This window comes from Marmota monax, unplaced genomic scaffold (genome assembly GCF_021218885.2).
Source record: "Marmota monax isolate L192 unplaced genomic scaffold, Marmota_monax_Labrador192_F-V1.1 WCK01_AAM20220418_F8-fsc00101, whole genome shotgun sequence".
Classification (NCBI taxonomy): Eukaryota; Metazoa; Chordata; class Mammalia; order Rodentia; family Sciuridae; genus Marmota; species Marmota monax.
The window spans coordinates 5,192,318-5,211,700 of record NW_026692786.1 but is presented as its reverse complement, the minus strand read 5'-3'; the positions used below and the strand labels follow the sequence as shown (position 1 = coordinate 5,211,700).

Genomic DNA, 19,383 nt, shown 5'->3' with positions numbered 1-19,383 from the left:
ATGTTTCCTAGGGTTGCTATGAGATTGAACTTGGACCACACCGAGGAGAGACTGGCCAGTAGCCAGGCATGGTTAGCCAGCTCACGAGTGTTACTTCTTATTGCTTATTGTCATGGTTGTTGGATTATTATTTAGTAGTTGTGGGATCTTGGTCATGTTAGTTTCTCCTTGAGCCTCGGTTTACCCCTGCCAAAGTGACCTCACACGGTGACCGGGTTTGTTCGGCTGACCAATGTCCTGGGCGAGAGCACAGCACCTGGGGGACGAGATTGCGGCTCCGCCCCCTGGGCTGGCTCCCTCCCTCTGCTCCTGCGCCCCTCCCTCCCCTAGGCTGTGCAGTTCTGTAGCTAAGTAACCCTGGCTGATGTGTGGCTTTTGATGGTGATGCTTGCTTGCTTGCGGGAGAGCCGCATGTGCCGCCTCCTCCTTTGGGTGACAGCTGTTTCCAGGCAGATGCCTCCCCCATGTTCTGGAGCAGTGAAAAAAAGGGGAGAGCGTCCCAGATTTAAATTTGGAATGTGCACGAAATCGTGCCAGCCTGCCTGGGGGCCCTCAGAGCCCATGGACTGGGTACACTTTGGGGCGAAGAGATACTAGGACATTGGAGATATGGTGGAATCTGGGGTTGGAGTGGAGCCCTTGAGGTCCCGAATGCAGGGGGTATCCCAGAATAGCTTATAGGGCTGGGGGACAGCCACTGAACCCCCACCCAAGGGGCGTCTTGCTGGTCTGCTAGGGGAGGGGAGGTATGAGTCGTGGATGGGAATTGTGACCACACAGGAGGGGTGAGTAGAGTGGGGACATATCAGTGCCCTCTGGTCTCAGGGTGTGCCATCCACTGCCCTGCTTAATCTGGGAGGGCCCATGATAGGTCCCCTTGGGAGTGGATGCTGTGCACATGGCTGTGGGAGGGTGACATTGCAAGGATGATGTATTATAGGGTGACAGGAGGGGCCATCATAGCCCTGTGGTGTGAGGAAGAGATTGCAGAGGGAGATGGTGAGGCCAGTAGCCATGTTCCAGGCAGGCCACTAGAGCTGTGGGTGGGTAGTTGCTGCCCGTGGACTTAGAGGCTACTTCTCGAAGCAGGTGGACTCCATGGGTGTCCCTAGCCCTAAATATTCTCCCTCTTTCCCAGCTATCTGTGTGTATCCCACAAGGTTGAGCCAGGTGGACCCTATGTGGGGAGGTCCCGTGGGCATTCTTCAAACTAGGGAAGCCTGGTGGACACCCTGCTAATCCTGCTTGGCTCCTGAAGGCTGCCGTCCACTCTCAACCCAGCTCCAGGAGAGTCTGCTATCTAAAGGGAGCAGTAGGAACAGGGAAACTGGTCAAGCCACACCTTGGGGAATGACTTGCAGAGGCTCCCTCTCATCGGAGCCTCTTCTGGGGGAGTCCGAGGAGCTCCCAATGGCTTTGTCTCTGGGGTACAGGACAGGGAGTCCACCCATAAGGCCCAAACCCAGGCTGGCTGTTACTCCTCCGAAGTAGCCTCAGTGGGGACAAGGGGATGGATGTGACTGGTTGTCTAAGGAGGGTCCTGGGAACATGTGCCAGGCAGGCTTCACACCTAGCCCAGCCCTGTCCTCTCACCTCCCTTGGATGCAGCATCCTCTGAGTGCAGGGACTGGATTAGTTCCTCCCCTTCCCACTTTCCTTTTTGAATCTATCAGAGCCAAACCATCCCAGTGAGGGGCACTTTTCTTCTTGTATCTTTGAGGAGTCTTTTCACCTGCTCAAGTGCCTGGGCATCTCCGTGGACCAGGGTTCCCAGCAGAGGAGCCTCGGCCGTCTCTAAATAATCATTGTCTCTTACCTGCCTGTGTACACAAAATATAATCCAGAATTCTTTTTTTTTCTTAGCATGCAATTGACTGTCTATTTTTAACTTGTACAGAGAGGGCCGCAAAGAAAATTCTGTGCAGAAGTCAGAGCATAGGGAGGTTGCAGGTATACAATCACCAAAAGACCTGAAATAATCGCCCAAATGGCATCCTCTAGAAAACGTGCTACTCTCAGACAGAGGGCTCCTCTTGCAACAGGCATCTGTGTGTGCTTCTTGATCCCTCTCTTCTGCCGCTGTGCACTTAATTCGGTTCCAGCCGTGTCAGGAAGACTTGAGAGGGAGAGAGAGAGAGAGAGAGAAATCCCACCATTAAAGACATGCTCTTTGTTTTTTCAATCTGTGACCCCAGCAATCTCTTTAGCAAGCCACGGTTCAGTGAACTGGCGCACAGCAGCCGTTCGGCAGTGGAAAAATCATAAAACAGATGGAAGCTTTACATTTTTTGTTTAGTTTTTAAGAGCAGTTTTTATAACATCGCTTAAAATCATTCTGATGCATCACACTGTTTACACTCGAAGCTTTGTAGCTAAGATGTTTACAGTATGGAGAATGTTTTAAGATATTTTATAGTTATGATATTTAGATAATTGGCAAGAAAAAAAATAGTTTGTTGAGATTGCAGTGATGTTGGTAACCGTGAAGTAACTTATGAGTCTCAATAAATATGTCCAGTTTGGTGGAAAGTACAAACTCAGTTAAAACAAAACAACACAAGAGGGAATATCTTTTTAGTGAAATCATTTCCTTTTCTTAATCAAAAGATGACAGGCAGGGCCTTAGAACTCCCATCTGCGCAGCACCACGCCACAGCTCTGCCCTCCTAGCTTCTCCTTGTGATTGATAGCTGCGTCCCATCGGCCCATTGCTATTCCACATGAGTTCATACAAACACCGAGTTAATAAAGTTCAGTTTTAGGAGACCTCCTTAAGATAAACCCAAGGCAGCCCCCCACCATCTCTATGTCCAATGCAAAACTTGAGGAGTTTTTTTTTTTAATGTTGAAGAATTTATGCAGAGCTAGGATTTAGAACTCCCCCTCTTTTTTTTTAAACTGCCCTAAAATGGCATTAATCAAAAACAATAACTCCTTTTAACTTTTCTAAAGTGCTCCAAAGGAAAGTATGAAATAATCTGTGTGTGGGCCACAAATGTGGGGAATGCAAACATTTCACAATAAACATGTTTAAATGAAAGTCCTTGGCAAGATAGCCTGCAAGATAGTACATGCTGGGTTAATTAATGCATACTCATAAAAATAAACCTCACTTTTAAGATTTGACCAATAAAAATCATTAGCATATTTGGATCAGATGACTTTATGTATACATTGAACTTCTCCATGGCACATTGTCCTTGGGAAGCCTGAAAACAGATTTCAGTTTCAAGTCAAAACCTCCCTCCTATCTGTTCTTTGTGTTTCCAATACAGTGATACAATGATTTATTCTGGTTTTATCTGTTATACCTGCAATTGATCTACTGGTGATGGGATTAAATTTATCATTTTAGATGTATAAATCATAGTTAGATAGCCAGAAAAGTGTTTAGTTGCATAAAAATTCCTATTGTTTGCTTACAACACACAGTATTTGATTTTCACTATAATCAAATTACTATAGTGCATAATTTTCACTCCAAGATGTTTATTTTTTGCTATCTTAAATTGAATCATTTTGGCCTATTCACAAATGCTATCTTTTTTTTAAAAAAAAATATTTTCCTGAAATGTTGACTTTGGGTTGTGGACTATGCAGCGTTCTGAGGTTCTGCTAAATTAGAAATCACATAATTTTTCTAAGTCTAATTACAGTATAGAAGATTCTGGTTTTATGCCATGCTCTTTGTACAGGAAAAGACAAACGGCTACAAAGGCCTCTTCAGTATGATGCTAACAGTAAAACCAAACTCATTTTAAAAGAACTGAAATTGGAATTCATAAACTCAGTAAAAGTTGTAACTACCCAGACAGTGAAATTCTGAGCCTACGATGATGCCACATTTCAAATCCTTATGAAAATAAAAACAACCCAACAAAAATTATTGAGGAAAAAACTCCAGCACGAGTTTAATTTTATCCAACTTTATTGGCAGCTTATTTTGAACTAATGTGCAATAAAGTTGCCAAGCAGAACAATTGAAAGAAATGAGAAAAAACATTTTTTTGTTGTTGTTTTCTTACACTGTTTGTTTTAATAAAGACTATGGAGCAGTAAATACCTGAATAAATAATTTGGGGCTTTGCACAATCACGTCTGGCTAGAAGGCTGCAGGACTCATGGGTTGTGCTGTTGTTATTAGTCATTCCCACAGAAGGCTGGGCACTGGTTCACCCGTGCACGGTTTTCTGGGGACTGTTGTCATGGGGCCTGTTTCCTCACCCCCCACTCAACGGGGACAGACTGGGGGCCCTGGCTAAGCCCTTCTATGGTAGTATCATCCCAGTGGGCCTGAGAGGAAGACAAGCACCCACTCCTAAGAAAGAGCCTTTCACATGAACGTTTCTGGAACAAGGGCTTCCAACTTCGAGGGTTCCAGCAGATTATAAACAGTGTCGGCTTCATACCCTTATTTTGTGCCAGAGACTCAACATTGCCTATTTTAGAGACCGTGTGTTTACGCCTACAAAACAAACCTCGGCATGTGTGTATATTTGTCGAGAAGCCACACCTAGTGACTCCTGGGGTGGGTGAGCATCTCTCCACACCACCATCCTCAGCTCTGTTTACCAATGTTAGCAAGCTCCTCAGCCCTGCTCCCCATGCCAGTCACTGGGCTTGACTTGGGTGAGGCTGTGACGTGGGGGTGCCTGCAGGGAGGTCTTAACCCTGGGAAGACCCTGTGCCCATAAAGAGATGGGGTGGAGGAGGTGACATCCTCTGCAAGACTGCTAATCCGTAGTCCCAGAAGACTGAAAACAGAACATGCACATGTGATTTTTATCAGGGAGAAGGCCCAGAGTTCACCTTAAATTTTTTGAGGGAGTTCCTATTTTGTTTGTAGCTGAGGAATAGATCAACTTTTGTACAGAACCTTTGAGTAAAAACTAGAAGACGGGAACCTTCTGTGGTTTGCATACAGTGTGGGTGTGTTTCCCAAGGGTTCGTGTGTTGGGAGCTTGGTCCTCATTTATGGCCGTGCTGGGTAGTAGTGGGACCTTGAAGAGGTGGGGTCTTGGGGGGAAGTCCTTAGGTCGTTGCAGGAGTTGCCATTGAAAGACATTAAGGTAGTTCTCTTGGATAGAGAGTTGTAAGTGTGAGCCTGGTCCTGAAATCCCTCTTTGGCTTCCTGTTTGACATGTGCTCTCTTCTTGCATGTACTCCGCCATCTGCCATGAGGTCCTCATCAGAGCCAAGCTGATACCAGCTTCATGCCCTTGAAACTCCATGAACTAAATAACATGTTTTCTTTATAAAGTTAGCTAATCTCAGGTTTTTCATTATAGCAATGAGAACAGACTAATGTATATCGTCTATCCTTGGAGAGAATGAGAGCTGCTTCGGGACAGGTATAAGCTGCCCCTGAGAAAGTCTCAGCTGCAGAATGCTGGGCTGGAGATTAGAAGTGGCAAGAGGGCATAATACTAAGCACTGTTGTTTTCACATATTGACAGTAAGAAGGTTGATGTGACAGTTGAGATGATCACAAGCAGAAAGTGTTGGAGTAAGTAAGCCAAGGTCTGGGGGTGAGACTCAAAGGAAGGGGTCAGAGGATAGGTCCCTTTTTAGAGGTCCTCAGCAGGGCCTCAATGTCGAGTGCTTCCAATTAGGGGACTAGGATGGTCTGAGACACTGGCTGTCTCAGACTTTGTGCAGAGGACTTCATGTGCCTGTCTCCTTCCTTCTCTCCTTATTGCCAACACTGGGCCTTGTATCTCAGGAACTATCAGCTCTGTGTCTTCCTCCTCACCACTGCTGGGCCTGGCCTGCCATACCTCAGAAGCCCTTGCAGAGTGAGTCCTCTCCTGGGCCATGGCAGAGTGAAAAGACCATTTGTTTACCAAGAGTGGACCTGTAGTGGCCTCAGGGATTCAAACACTCTATAATAGGAAGGCTCTCTGGGGCTTCTGGGTTCAATTCCCCAATAGTGCAATGGGTAAGTCAAGGCTTGGAGTTAGTGGCAGATTGGGCAAGGATCCAGGTCCCAATCCTTAATCTTGTGATCCTGTGTCGCTGCATGAAACCGCTTGTGTAGTTAAGTGCTTCCCAGCCAACGTTCTGTGGAAGACTAGAATAGATGGCTAGTTCTAGAACATCTCCTCCTCCTGCTTGCTCATCTTTTAATATAGGAACAACAGCAACAATAATAGCAACCGCTAACTACGCACCAAGCATATTACCTTGTAATGAGTTAATTATTAATTATCGCAGTTTAATTTAATTCTTGCAACCTTATGGGGTAGGTTACTATGACACCCCCATTTTACAGATGAGGAAACCAGGGCTCAGAGAGTCTGTTAGGTGCTCAACATCCACAGTCCAGCTCAACTGCTCAGGCCAAAGCTGGCTCACTCAGCTCCTTCCTCCCCACTATTTCCCCAACACTGCAAGGAGACTCCAGGTTCGACTTGGCTGAGTGTGATCCCCTCATGTAGGTGTGTATCTATTTTACATCGAATCGATATTGACTTTTATTTATGGCAGTATTATGTGAAATGTCTACTTGAAATAAAGTGGTTTAAGGGAATCTGTGAGTTATTTTCAAGAAAAATCTTAACTAGTTTATGGTCCAGGTTGGAGTCAATATAGCCACAAGGAGAAGGTGGCAGGTGAATGGCTGAGATTTGGGTGGCTCTGTCTCAGATCTAGTTAAAGTGGGGGGGAGAGTGGAACCCATAGCAACTCCACATTGAGGAATTTCAGATGGGTTCTTGTCTTCATGGGGGGGGGGGTGGAGGTTGACCTCTGGTAGCATCTTATGACCACTTGGTTTAAAGGGAGTCTTGGGTGTTTATTTTTCCTGGTGTGTGTCTAAAGCACCGAAGGAAGCCAGAGATCCAGAGGGTCTTCCTCAGTATCATGCCTGCAGTCTAGGTGGGACTGCCCCAAGTGGGCCTGGCCTCAAGACAGAGAAGGGTTGGAAGACAGTCACCACAGGAAGGCTAGAGAGCATCTCATCCAAGCTCCTGGGTATTTGCGTTGTATTGCGCAGGGTTGACCAGATGTTGATAACTGTACTAGGGCCAGCACACAGCTCTGGCAACTACCAGGCTTCCAATATATAACCTTCTGTGCCACCATGACTGCTACCACAGAGTGACAGAATCACTGACCATCAGAAAGTCTCTAGTCCAAATGATTCTCAAACTGGCTTCCATAGGACCCCAAGGGTTCCAAGGCAAAGCCTTGGGAGCCAAGAGAAGGGGAGGACTCAGGATTCTCCTCAGTAGCTTTGGGCAGAGCTGCTGTGCTCTTATCAGTTCCTACACAGGAAGATTCCCTCAGGGAAAGGATTCTACTAATAGAAAATGCTGAAAAACCACAAATTCAGACCAAGTTTTTGATTCTGTAAATGGAAAACCAAGTCCCACAGAAGAGCACAGAATCACAAAAGTTGAGTCTATTCCATCATTTTTAAATAAAAATGTTGGTGGAACTTTGGTAGAAGAATAAAATATGCACTTAAATGGAAACATAGAGTTCCTAGGGTCAGGCCCCTGCTTTGGCACCCAGAGCATTTGGTAGAGATGGATGTTCACCTGGAACTGAGCTCTCTATGTGCAGGGCACCTAGAACGCCCAGGAAAGATCTTCTCAGCAGTAGTCACCCATGGTGGCTGATGTTTAAGGGGCTACTGGGTGCCAGACCCTCAGTTAAGCACTCTCAAACATATTATCTCCATTCCAAAGAGAAAGACATGGAGGTGATTTGGTGACTTTACAACATTCATGATGGAGCTTTCAGGACTCTAGTCTAGAATTTGTGCTTTCCATTGCTGTGGCTCCTGCCTGCTAGAAATAGTCCCTCAGTGTCTAGCAGGATTTCACTGAAGCGCAGTGGGCTGGGTGTCTCATTATCAGGAACATTCTGACCATGTCTTCTCCTCTGGAAGGATCAGACAAGAGACAAGAATATTTCTGTCTCCCTTCTTACTCTTCCAGCAGAATCCTACTGGCTGGAGCTTAAGATGGGTAACCAGTTCTCATCAGTAACCGTGAGCAGGGACCTTATTTACTGTACGTTTTCCTATATTTCACAGTAACCTTCTAGAAGGGCTGGAGGCCCTCAGATACATACTTGTTGATTAAGAGTTCATAGATACTCTCACTCATTCACAAGACATTCATTTGCCTGTGAATTTGTGCACTTATGCATTAGTTCATGCACTTATTACACTTTTTATTCCTTCTCTCGTCACCCTGTCTCCATCTATCTATTCAAAGTGTCTTAGCGCACTCATCCACTCATTCATACATTTGATCATGTGTGTTGGTTCATTTGTTGAACAAATAAAAAACTTTGATATGAAATAAAGCCCTGGGAGGAATGCGTAATCATGGAGAAATACGTAATCATTAAACCCAGGGTAGACACTAGGCATTTCTCATCATTAGGACAGAGGCACATGGAGTTGGACAAATAGTGTCAGAGACCCTGAAAGAGACTTTTTGGTCTATGAGAGGTGACCACGGAATCTTAGTGTCACTTATATGCCACGGTGTTTGAGCCTTTCTTCCTGTTTTTCTCCATGACCTGAGAATTCATGCTCAGGGTTGCCCCAGCAAGTCCATGCTCCATCCACCTCGGCCCCCCAACCCGCCCCTCTACAGCCAGCCTTGTTTTTGCCTATTACTCTACTTGATTTAAACTTGAGAGCTAAAGCTGGAGTAACCAACAGCAACCATGAGTGGGAATCTTATTTACTGTATCTTTTCCTGTATCTCACATCAACCCACTAGGAGTGTAGAGGCACTACACTCAAATATATATATATCTGAATCCCCCTTGTGGAAGCAGTAGATGGTTGAGTCCAGGGCAGTGACAGGAGGACCATGTACATGGTCTCATGGGGAGCCTGCATGGAGTGGGGCAGGAGAATTGGAAAGCACTGAAGGCCAAGCAGAATTCGGGATCCTTCTCTTCCTCCACCAAAGCATTTCCATCCATCATATTTTTTTGAACTTCACATTGTCCCTGGGGGTAGACAGAAGGGATGCCACTGGGCCTCTTTCACCAGTTGAGATCCTGTATTTGCAAGCCCAGAAATCATAAAACACAGTCCAAAGATGAAGTGGAATTTCTAGCAATAATAATAACATGGACTTAAAGTCAAGCTAAGAATGAGATGGTTCTACACTGGGACACAAAGACATTGCAGAAGGGCCTTCTATCTCCACCAAAGCAGTGAGGAGGAGAAGGCTCTTCTGCATCAAGCTCTGAGTATCATGAAGAAAGCCTTCATATCAAGATGGCTTGCGCGTGGACTTCCATTGAACTGCTGAGTTGATATGTGACCTTGCACTCAACTTTCCTTGCTGTAGGTGACTCCCAGTGCTTATGTGTGTCCTTCCTGCTTGACGAACTGTGTTTCAAAGATTGGGCTGCAAGGGTTCTTTGAATAAGTAGAGGATCCACCTACAGCAGGCTAGAGTGGGCACCTGTTGGCTCCAGAAGACATTTTCCACCTTTACCCCAGCAGGAATGCTGTACCTCCCTGCAGGGTAGGCAGCCTGGGTGGACAGTGGGAAAATCTTCCCGTCCTTCTTAGACCGTAGCTAACTCTGGAGGTGCCTGCCTTTTCCCAGGGCCGGTGGCCTGTTTTATCTGTGAATCAGGACCCCACCCACACTGACTCTCAACTCCCAGCCAATGGGAAGAGTTCATACTGTAGGCTTGTTCCCTAGGCAACCTAAGCATACACTCAAGGAAGAAAACATAGGTACCTGTTCCTCCTGGAGTCAGTCCATGCTGCATCCACCTCGGCCCCCCAACCCAGCCCTCTACGGCCAGGCTTGTTTTTTTGCCTATTACTCTAGTTGATTTAAAATACAAAGCCATAAACACTCGGGGCAGCCAGCAGCATGGCCGGATGTAATATTAATTTCTTTTCTGGTTTATTTGTGAAGGAGTCAACCATATAAATCACTTTAAGCCGCTAAGACAGAAAGTGAAATCGCATCTTTGGATGGAGAAGTATAGCGCGTTGCCATTAAAATCTAAGAAAGTGTGATCAATTTGAGGTTCTTAATGTGGTATAGTTTTGTTACCCTTGCTTTAGATCATCTGGTGCTCAGGAGGGTCCCACCCCCTCCGTTTGAGTGCGAAGTATCGGGTACCTATCGGTGGCACATCATCAGAAAGTCTGGTCTCTGCTGGACAGGCTCCTTGTGATACCATGCTTCATGGCTTGTTTAATTAACAGCCATTTTTGACCTAGACTTGTTATAAAAGTATTGCTAGTCTCTCCTGCTAAATTATGTCTAATGAACATATTTGCATGTTATCAGATATAGCAATATATCATTTCAAATTTCGGCGTTTAAGCCTGCATCACTCAAAACAGCTTTTGTGGATTAGTAAGCAGGTGAAATCAAAAATCTCATTTCATATCTGACATTAATAACTTTCAGGGGGAATGAGCATTGGCATTTATGTCTGGACCAGAATCGAGCCCAATGTCCTAGAAACACAAGGGCAGCAGACAAACCTACTCACCAGATAGGAAAATAAATCATGCATAATGCAGAATTTCTACCTTACATGTTAATTAATGTGTGCAATCAATTACTGATGTTACAATATGAGAAAGAAACTGGTGGGGAATGGGGTAATAAAAAATACCTATAGATTTATCTGCTTCTTTTTTCTATTTAAACAAATAGTCTTCAAGCCTGTGAATGCTGTGTTGAGACATGCTCTGAATAATAAGCATCATAAAATCTAATCAGATTTATAAGAGGAATTGATTGTTGTGGCAGGAGGAGAGGGTGGAAAATAAGCTGAAATTTAAGTGTTAATTTTTATGCTAATCCACAGTGGCTTCATATGAAGCAATTTTGTTCTGTGCCACAAATATAAAATTGTCCCTTGCAGAGAAATGTCAGCTTGCTAGACCTGAAAGCAGTAATTTATTAGGTATGTTTCTATTAGTATGTGTCACAGTTGTTAGCAGGCTATACACACAATGGTGCTTCATACTTATCCTCCAAGTCTCAGAATGTTTCAGCTCAGTGGCTGGAACGTGGGGCATTAATACATTATCATATGCGGGGTGGTCTGTGCCCTGTGGACAAAAGGCTATTTAATACAATTTAATGTCATTCTGAGAAGAAGTGGAAAAATAAAGACGGGGAATAAAATGGCATCTGTGTGTTTCACAGTGCACTCATGCACAAACCCTCAGTTTAAGAGGTATGACATTTCTGCCAAGAAAAAGAATAAAACTGGGGCATTTTTTTTATAACCTGTTCCCCACTGCAGTATTTTCCAAATGCTATTAAGTGATCGATTTACACGGCCACATGATGATGTCATCCATAAGAAGGGGAATGCAGATGACAGCAAAATACTAGTGACAGTGACCTTGTTTCAGAATCCTTGGAACCCTGTCAGCTTTGCTTCCAGTATATGGTTTCAAAGAATGTACTTTTTTGGACAATATCTAGTTACTGGGTAGTGAATTAATAGAGTTAAGAGTTCTGATGCAATTCACATATAGGTCAATTACATGCGCCAACATCTGCTCTGTCACTATCATTTGCATATAGCATTCATATGTTAATGATGCCTCTTTTTACTCAAGTAATATATTTAAAAAACAAGATTTGCATATCAGTTTGGATCAGTATATTACAAGCAATTTATCATTTTCTCCTTCTTGTTATGATTTTAAGAACAATATCTTGAGTGATGGCTGCTATATTTGAGCACGGCTCTGATTTATACAAGGGACCCCTCGGTGGGGAAGCTTCCATTCTAAAGCTGCTTAAGGCCTTATAAATCAATAATGACACAGATGGACTGGTGATAATCTATTTAGAATGCCTGATAGCAAATATTGTTGCACAGATGATTAGAGTGGTAACTGTTTTAGCAGAGAGCCTTTTCCTCTCTCTCTCTGTAAATGGGAAGTTTGAACAAAAAAGTGCTTGCACATGGACTTCGTGTCAGGCAATCTTCTTGCTGGGTCTGGATTGCAAAGGGGGAAAACATGGGGAGAAGAACAAAGAGACTTCCCGCTCCTGCCAATATAATCATATCAATCCCTGTTTCTTTAACAAAACAGGACCTCTTAATGGAATTGTGTCTTCAGGTGTAAATAGCATTAAAAGCTGCTTCTCCTCTCCTCTTTGCCCTGATACAGCGCAAGGAGTGAGAAAATAAAGTGGAGGTTGTCAGAAGTGGCAGCTGCTTGGAATCCTGATAAATATAAGCTTTTATTGATCTGATGAAAATGAAAGATCCCAGTGCTAGGCAGTATTTAGCTTCTTGTCTACAGCACGTCACCGGTGGCCTTGCATGGGGATAGATTTCCATTCTCCTACACCGGATTTGATTTCATCTTTAACCTTTTCAGTTGAATTTCCTTGACCTCTGCGTATTGCTATGATTTGGTGAATTTGTTACATTTCACTTTACATCGTTTCTTTTTTTTTTTTTTTCTGTTTTCTTTTGTGATAGGGAGCTGGGACGCCCCTCTGGCAATCTGTCAGCGCCTGGATCAACTGCACCCTTTCTGGGGTATTTTGTCACCAGACTGACGGTTCTTAAGACAAGTATGCAGTTAAGCTGCTAAGGTAAGCCCTGCGGTTCCAGAACTCATCACTCTGGTCACACCTCGTGTCCTTCCACTTTGTCCTGTTGACCTAACACAAATCCAGACCAAACAGCCCCTCTCTCCCCCTGGCCCAGGGCTTCCTCTGGGCTTCTGCCTGCCCCAGGTGCGATGGCTCTGTACCTGCCCAGGAAGCTCTGGGTGAGGGTGACTGGCAGGAACTTTCCCAATGGGGACAGGCCTTCCTTTGTGGTTTGGGTGTGTTTGGGGACTGGTGGGGCAGGGGCTAGAGGAACAAAAGGATCATGAAAAAAAAATGTTATTTTCCCCCTCGGTGGTTTAATTCCTTTCTGAAGTTTTCTTCTGGGATAAAGACGAGGAGGCTTCGGTTCAAAATCCTGAAGGTGCTGCTAACATATTCTGGTTCCAAGAAAGTGCTGCTGTTATTTTGAGTAGTTTTGATACAACCAAATCAAAGTGAAGATTTGAAATAGCTTTTCTGAAAGCCCAAGCTGAAGTCATAAATTATTCTGCACCATGATTCTTTCTGATAGTAAAACCATACCTCTTTGCCTGACATTGCTGAAATGTGGAAAAGTGAAAGTTAAAAATAAAATGAAACATTTAAATCTCGGCTGTTGAGAACCTCGGATAGACATCAAGGCCAGTCGATAAAGGCTCCTATCAATTAGACTTCCACCGTTATCGTCCGATATTGGTTTATTAGCCATTGCACAGGTGCCGGGTTCCAGTATTAAGAAGGTGAAGACCTAGGGTGGAAAAAAAAGTGAGGGGATGCTAATAAAATGGAAAGCAAGGGTTGGGGGGCTCCGGGGGTCCCCTAGAGGCCGGGGTGGCACCATAGCTTCAAGCGATCTTGCAGAAGAAGAATATCTGCAGCAAAAGGTTGGAAGTTTTCCCTGTTTTACCCCCTTTATTTGAGTTAGAAAGTGTTGATTTCACACTGCGGTGAGTGTTTTCCTGCAGCTTCTTGGTGGGTGTATTCCGCGTTAAGGAAAAGGAGCAGTGAACGCCAACAGTTCTAGCTGCTGTCGGGGGACGGGCGGGCCTCCCCTGGCACCAGCGACTTCACGGAGCACTGGGTCTCCTCTGGCGATGGGGACAACCCACGGGCTTCCGGGCTCTGGGCTTCCACACTGAGCCGTTTGGCTGGGTCCCTCCTCAGCATATCGCAGGCAGGAACAATTTTGGGTTCCATAGCTGTTTGGTTGGGAAAACAAGCCTGCAGTTGCCAGTAAGGTTTAGAATCTGCCTGCCAGATAAGGGAATGTCTGCGAAGACTATTTTCCCTCTTGGGAGGCAAAACACAGATGGGGGAGTTAGGAGTCTTACAATATTTAGCTGCTACATTGATGGTAGGGATTCTGCCGCGTGGATGCTCCCGGTTTCTGAAGGCCCAGTTTAGCATCACTGCTGAGGGCCTCGGGTAGGAGAGTGGGTGAGACCGGCTGTTGGGGAGGGCTGGGGAGAGAGCGCGGATGCACCAGCTTGTTCTGGAATGTTCCACACTCTGCGCCTCTCTAGGTGGAGGAGGAGGCACTGCAGGGATGCTGGCCACTTTTTCTTGACCCCCTTTGGTATGACAAGGACATGGGGGGGGAGTGCCTTGTGCTCCCCCCATAGGCGAGACAGAGCTGTCCTTTGCAGGGGCTAAACAGACTGCAGAAGAGTGACTCCAACTTCACCCAGTTTTCTGCAGCCAATGCACACATTTTAAGGAGTCGCTCACCTGGGCCTCGTGGAAGATAAAGAACGATTACAGCAGTCCCCTATTATCTGCAGGGGACATGTTCCAAGACCAAAGTGGAAACCCGAAACTGGCTAGTACCAGACCCTGTATACACTGTGTTTGTCCCTAGTCATAAAGTTTAATCTGTGAGATTCAGGAAGAGATGAACCATCATAACTCATAAGACAGAACCAGTACAACTATATCCTGCCATCCAAGTGATGTGAATGTGGTCTCTCTCTAGAAAGAGTCAAGACAAAGGTTAATATCTGGGGACTGTGGTTGACCTGGGGTAACTGGAACAGCACAATGTGGCACTGTGGGTCCGGGGGTCCGATGTATGTGGTGTTCTGTGGGATTGGCCATGTGAAGGCAGGAGATTTTCCCGGATGGAAAATGCAGAGCTTGGAATAATTTTGGGATCTTGTAAACTGGAAGTAGGATTGGAAACTTGTATCCAAGAGCAAATTCGGTCCTCTGGTGTCCAAAAAGGGGACAGGTGTTAGAAATAGGCAGAGGATATTTAGGCACTTCCCTCCCAGGCCGTCCCTGACTTTCTGGTCTCAGAACTTAGGCTCCTCGGGCCCTGGAGCACTGCCCCTATGGCCTGGGACTCTGAGGAAGGGCAGGTGGGGAGTGGGTGGGAGGGGGAGGGGAGCCGGCTAACTCAGCCCCCTGACCCATTTCTGGGCTGCTTACCTGCTGGGGACTCTGGCTCCGGCTCCTTTCAGTTCTTAGTAAAGGACACTCAGCTTTTTGAAGTCTTAAATAAAACGCTATAGAAATGCAGCTTCAGGAGAGCAGGACCGCCATCCTTAAGCCGCCATTCCATAGAAGCGGAAGCCACCTGTTGATAACCGAACCTCCCACACTCCTCTGAAAGCGATCTCCCTTCCAGCCACAGCAGGTATTTCCAGAGAGTTCCCTGCACAGATTGGAGGCCCTCGCTATGGGCTGGGCACCCACAGTGCTCCAGGGACCATAGGCACATGGGCCTTGAAGGTCTGGTCCTGTGTGGGCTCTGCTGTCCTGAGGCAGCCCTGCTGTCCTCATGGAGATGCATGAGGCAGTAATTGCTCAGTTAAATGACACCGTAGTAGCCCTGCATATGTGCCTAGGACTTTGAGTCTCATTTGATCTTCACCAGGAGATGTCAAAGCTTATGGAGGTAAGGATCCCCACAGATGCCTCTGTAGCCACAGAAGGAGGTAGAAATGGAAGGTTCCATCATTCACACTCTCCTTGGGCGTAAACCAATCAGGGACAATCTTAACTCTAGAGGGAGGGCAGAGAGGAGCTCGTTCTGGTCTAAGCATCTCTCAGGATTTTCCCAGTGAGTCTGCACGAAGCCCCGAGCAGGAAGATACCATGAATGGGTTCCATTTTCCTGACGTAGAGTCTGGGGCTGGAGAAGTGAAGTGGCCCACCTCGGGTCACAGCGACGGTAGATGGAAAGGCCACGTTCTGAGCATTGTTCTTCCTGATTCGGAGCGCAGTTTGGTAGCTAAGGAGCAGCACTGGGCACAGCATTGGATAAGTCCCTGCCCACAGGGAGCTCGTGATAGGCACGTTATGGGCGGGAATTAGTTACAGGGCAACAAATGGGAGAGGTGATACCAGAGAGTGATAAATACCAGGAGAAAAATGAAAGCAGGAGAATGGGCTGGTATCTGAACTTGAGGCTTGCACCCACCCCCTGGAAGGGATGTTGGAGGGGAAAGGTCTGAAAGGCACAAAGGAGCTATTTGGGTGAAGTTCTGGGGAAGAGCACTCCTGGAAGAGGGAATAGCATGTGCAAAGGCCCAGTGGTGAAGAGGAACTGGGCATTTCTGAGGAGTAGAGCATGGGCCACTGTGGTCAGATTACAGTAAGCTCTGGGGAAAAGTGGGCAGGTTGAAGTGCTTGGGTCAGGCATGACCTCGTAGGCCAAGGTGAGGAGTTCCAGCTTTCTTTTGCAGAGCTGAGGATCAAACCCGGAGCCTGGTGCATGCCAAACACTCACTCTGACACTGAACTACATCCTAGCTCCTCCTTTTCTGTTTATGTTGCTTTTAACCAAAGGGGGAGTCTTGAGAAAGGCCCTGTAGATGCTGACTTAGGTGCCAGAATTCTAACGACTTAAAACGGCCCCTGGTGGTTTGTTTACTGTGCTCTTTATTTTTTGCCAAAGGGATCTCCTGTGACTGGTCCAGAGCTGGGAGTCGGGGGTGGACTGCAGGCCCTGAGGGTATGGGAAGGTGGCCAGCGACACTGGGGGCTCTTTTTGGTCTCAGGACCAGTGTGAGCTTCCTGTGCAGCCCAGGGAGGCCCAGGCCAGCTGTGGGTGCTTAAGCATAGTCACAGGTGAAAGCCTTCTGGGCTCACTTTGATTAGGGAGCCTTAGTCAGGATTCATGGGGAGGGGCCCTCAGGACAGTAGGGGCATCAACCACGCCCTACAGAGAAAAAATAACTCATGATGGCCACCTGATGACACGCAGGATGAATTTAGGAGCAAAGCGCCTTGGTGGTCATCATTCAGGGCTCTTTCTGTTGGGCAGTACAGACGTTGCTGCCCGGAAGAACTTCCTTTTCAGGAATTCCAGATCCTGTGAAGGCCAGTGGAGCCCTAGGGCTAGCAGAGAGCTTTGCAGTCACAGTCACCTTCCTTTTATCAATGAGACGGTTGAGACTCAGAGAGGGCAAGGTAGTTGCCCAGTGTCACAACGCAAGAACCAGAACCTATATATATTTGTATCTAGCCCTGTTCTCACCAGAACGGAACTGGCCACTCTACTCTTCAGGCAGGTCTAAAATAGGTTGGGGCCACTCTTAGCTGAAAGGAGGTACCAGCTTGTGTGTGTGTGTGTGTGTGTGTGTGGTGGGGATGGGGGTTGGGGTGGTGTCTACTTTGTCTCAGGAGCTCCCACAGCACCTGGTAGAGTTCCTGGCACCCTGGGAGAGGGGAACGATCAGTGGCTGATTGTTGGTAAACCAACCTCCTTGCATTTGAACTTGTCATCATCAGAATTTGTTATACCTTGGTTTAAGCAAACCCAACGTAGGACCCATCCACATTTCATTCCAATATTTTTGAGGTACAGGGATTGCAAAACCCAAGTCCTGCCTGGGTCTGATTTGTGCTAACACCAGGATGCAGCTGGGCCAGATATGATTCCTAATACCTCTGCAGGGGATTTGGAGGTATCCCTCAAGTATTCTAATAGTCCCATTTTAGGGATACAGAATACTGAGGGTTTGGGACAAAGGTGATCAGTGCTGAAGACACTCAGCCAAGGGAGGGTTTGGATTGTGCCCCAGAATAGATTCTTGGGGAGAAGCACCCAGCAGGCCACGGCCTGGACTGTGGCTGTGTGTCCCTACAGGCCTCAGCTCTCTCAGGGGTTGTCAGGAACCCAAATTCAGGTCCCAGTGGTCATGTGGGAAGCTCAGTGTGTGCAGAACCGACTGAGGAGGGCTGGCCCGTTTGACAGGGGCCACTGCCAATGAGCTCCCATGGAGTGCAGCTGCATGGGGCATGGGCGGAGCTTGTCCAGGTGTTCAGTTTTTAAAGAAAAGTCAAGGGAAAACAAATTCTGGTTCTTCCCCCCCCGCCACCTCCCCCAGTGCAGGAAACCATTGCAGTTTTCAAAGTCCTTCTGTGAACACGAGGGTGTCTGTAGATGGGGTGAAGTTTTGGCCTGCACTCAGTACTGGGTGCACACACAGGGACCCTCCGTAAGGACTGGCCAATGCCCAGTCTGGCTGTCCACAGGAAGGTCCAGGTCTGCAAGTGCCAGACAGTGCATAGGGAGGGAAGGGTGTGCAGGTGGTTGGCCTCACACTTGCAGGGACACTGTCTGCACAGGGCAGGCCTGGCCAGAGGAGCGGAGGCCGTGGGAAAGCACCCCTCTTCTGGGAAGACCTGTGCATACCTCTAGATCCCACCTTCCTCTGCCTCCCCAATACCTGAGTTATGGGGTGCCTGCCTGCTCGTGTCCCCCTCGGAGTGAGGTGCTGACTGCTGCTGGATCCCCGTCCTCTGGGAGGAGTGCATGATGGACCTAACCGTCCCTGTAGCAAGGGGCTGCCTGAGCAAAGCCTCTGTCACTTCTGCGTTTTTTCCACTGGGCTCCTGGTGGTCAGGGCAGCCTGTGTTGACCCCAGGTTAAGGCAGAAGGACAAGATGGTTTCTCATCTGTGGGACCTGGTACAAGAGAAAAGGTGTCATGGCTGCTCAGCCCTCTATGGTCTTTCCTGCCCTGAGCCTCTCTGTTCCTTCCTGCAAAAGGGGCCCAGTGTCCTTGGCTGCCTTGGGACTAGAGGCCAGAGGATCAGAGAGGCCAGGAGGAGACCCAGCATCCCCAGGGATGGGGGGAGAGGACGGGGCAGGCCCCCATCCATCTGTTGAGCATTATCTTGGCCTACCAGGCAGGCCTCCTTCCACCAAGAGTGCTTTCCACGTGCTTGGGAAGGGGTGGGCTCGTCTCTGGGCCTCACTTCCTGTTGGCCCCGGCTGGGCTCCCCTCATTTCCGTGCACTCCCTGCATCCCGTCCACATGCAATATGGAGTTTCTGTGTGTGTAATATTATTTGTTTTTATTTCTGTAATCCCTTTATTGTTTGCACAACTGCTGTCAGACTGTTGCCTGAAAGTATCACAGGATAATTGCAGAACGCCTGCATAAGTAATTTCTTATGAAATCGGGCCTTGTCTGCATATAAAATTGTTTTTCGATGCTGCATCCATGGACTTCATTATACCAAGGCTGTTTACCGGGCGTGCACCTTCCCCACAGGCCACAGAGACGGGAGGGCCTGACACTTGGAAATAATGAAACACTATCATTATTCTTTTGGGGTCCTATGACATTTCTAGAAGGTGACAGTCCATCCGATGTGGTCAGAGAGCCTGGCCTCAGAAGGAGGAGGGGAGGCGGGTTCCCAAATGAGGACCATGGGGTCTGCTTTGCGGGCCTCTGCTGGGGAAGGCCCACTTGCTAATCCCAGCCTGCACTGGGCATTTCTTCCGACCACATTTCTGCGATATTAATGGTGTGTGGTAGTGAAAGAAATGTGTTTTATTCTCGAGTCTAACC

At 47.1% G+C, this 19,383-nt stretch overlaps 1 protein-coding gene across 4 annotated transcripts in view; it reads left to right on the top strand.

Moving 5' to 3' along the window:
• Znf536 (zinc finger protein 536) overlaps positions 1-19,383 on the top strand; it is a 435,517-nt gene that overhangs the window by 103,744 nt on the left and 312,390 nt on the right. For all 4 annotated transcript variants that reach the window (XM_046448182.2, XM_058580443.1, XM_058580442.1 and 1 more), the window contains exon 3: positions 12,463-12,578. The gene's annotated coding sequence lies outside the window, so the exon portion shown is untranslated. The remainder of the gene's footprint in view (positions 1-12,462; positions 12,579-19,383) is intronic.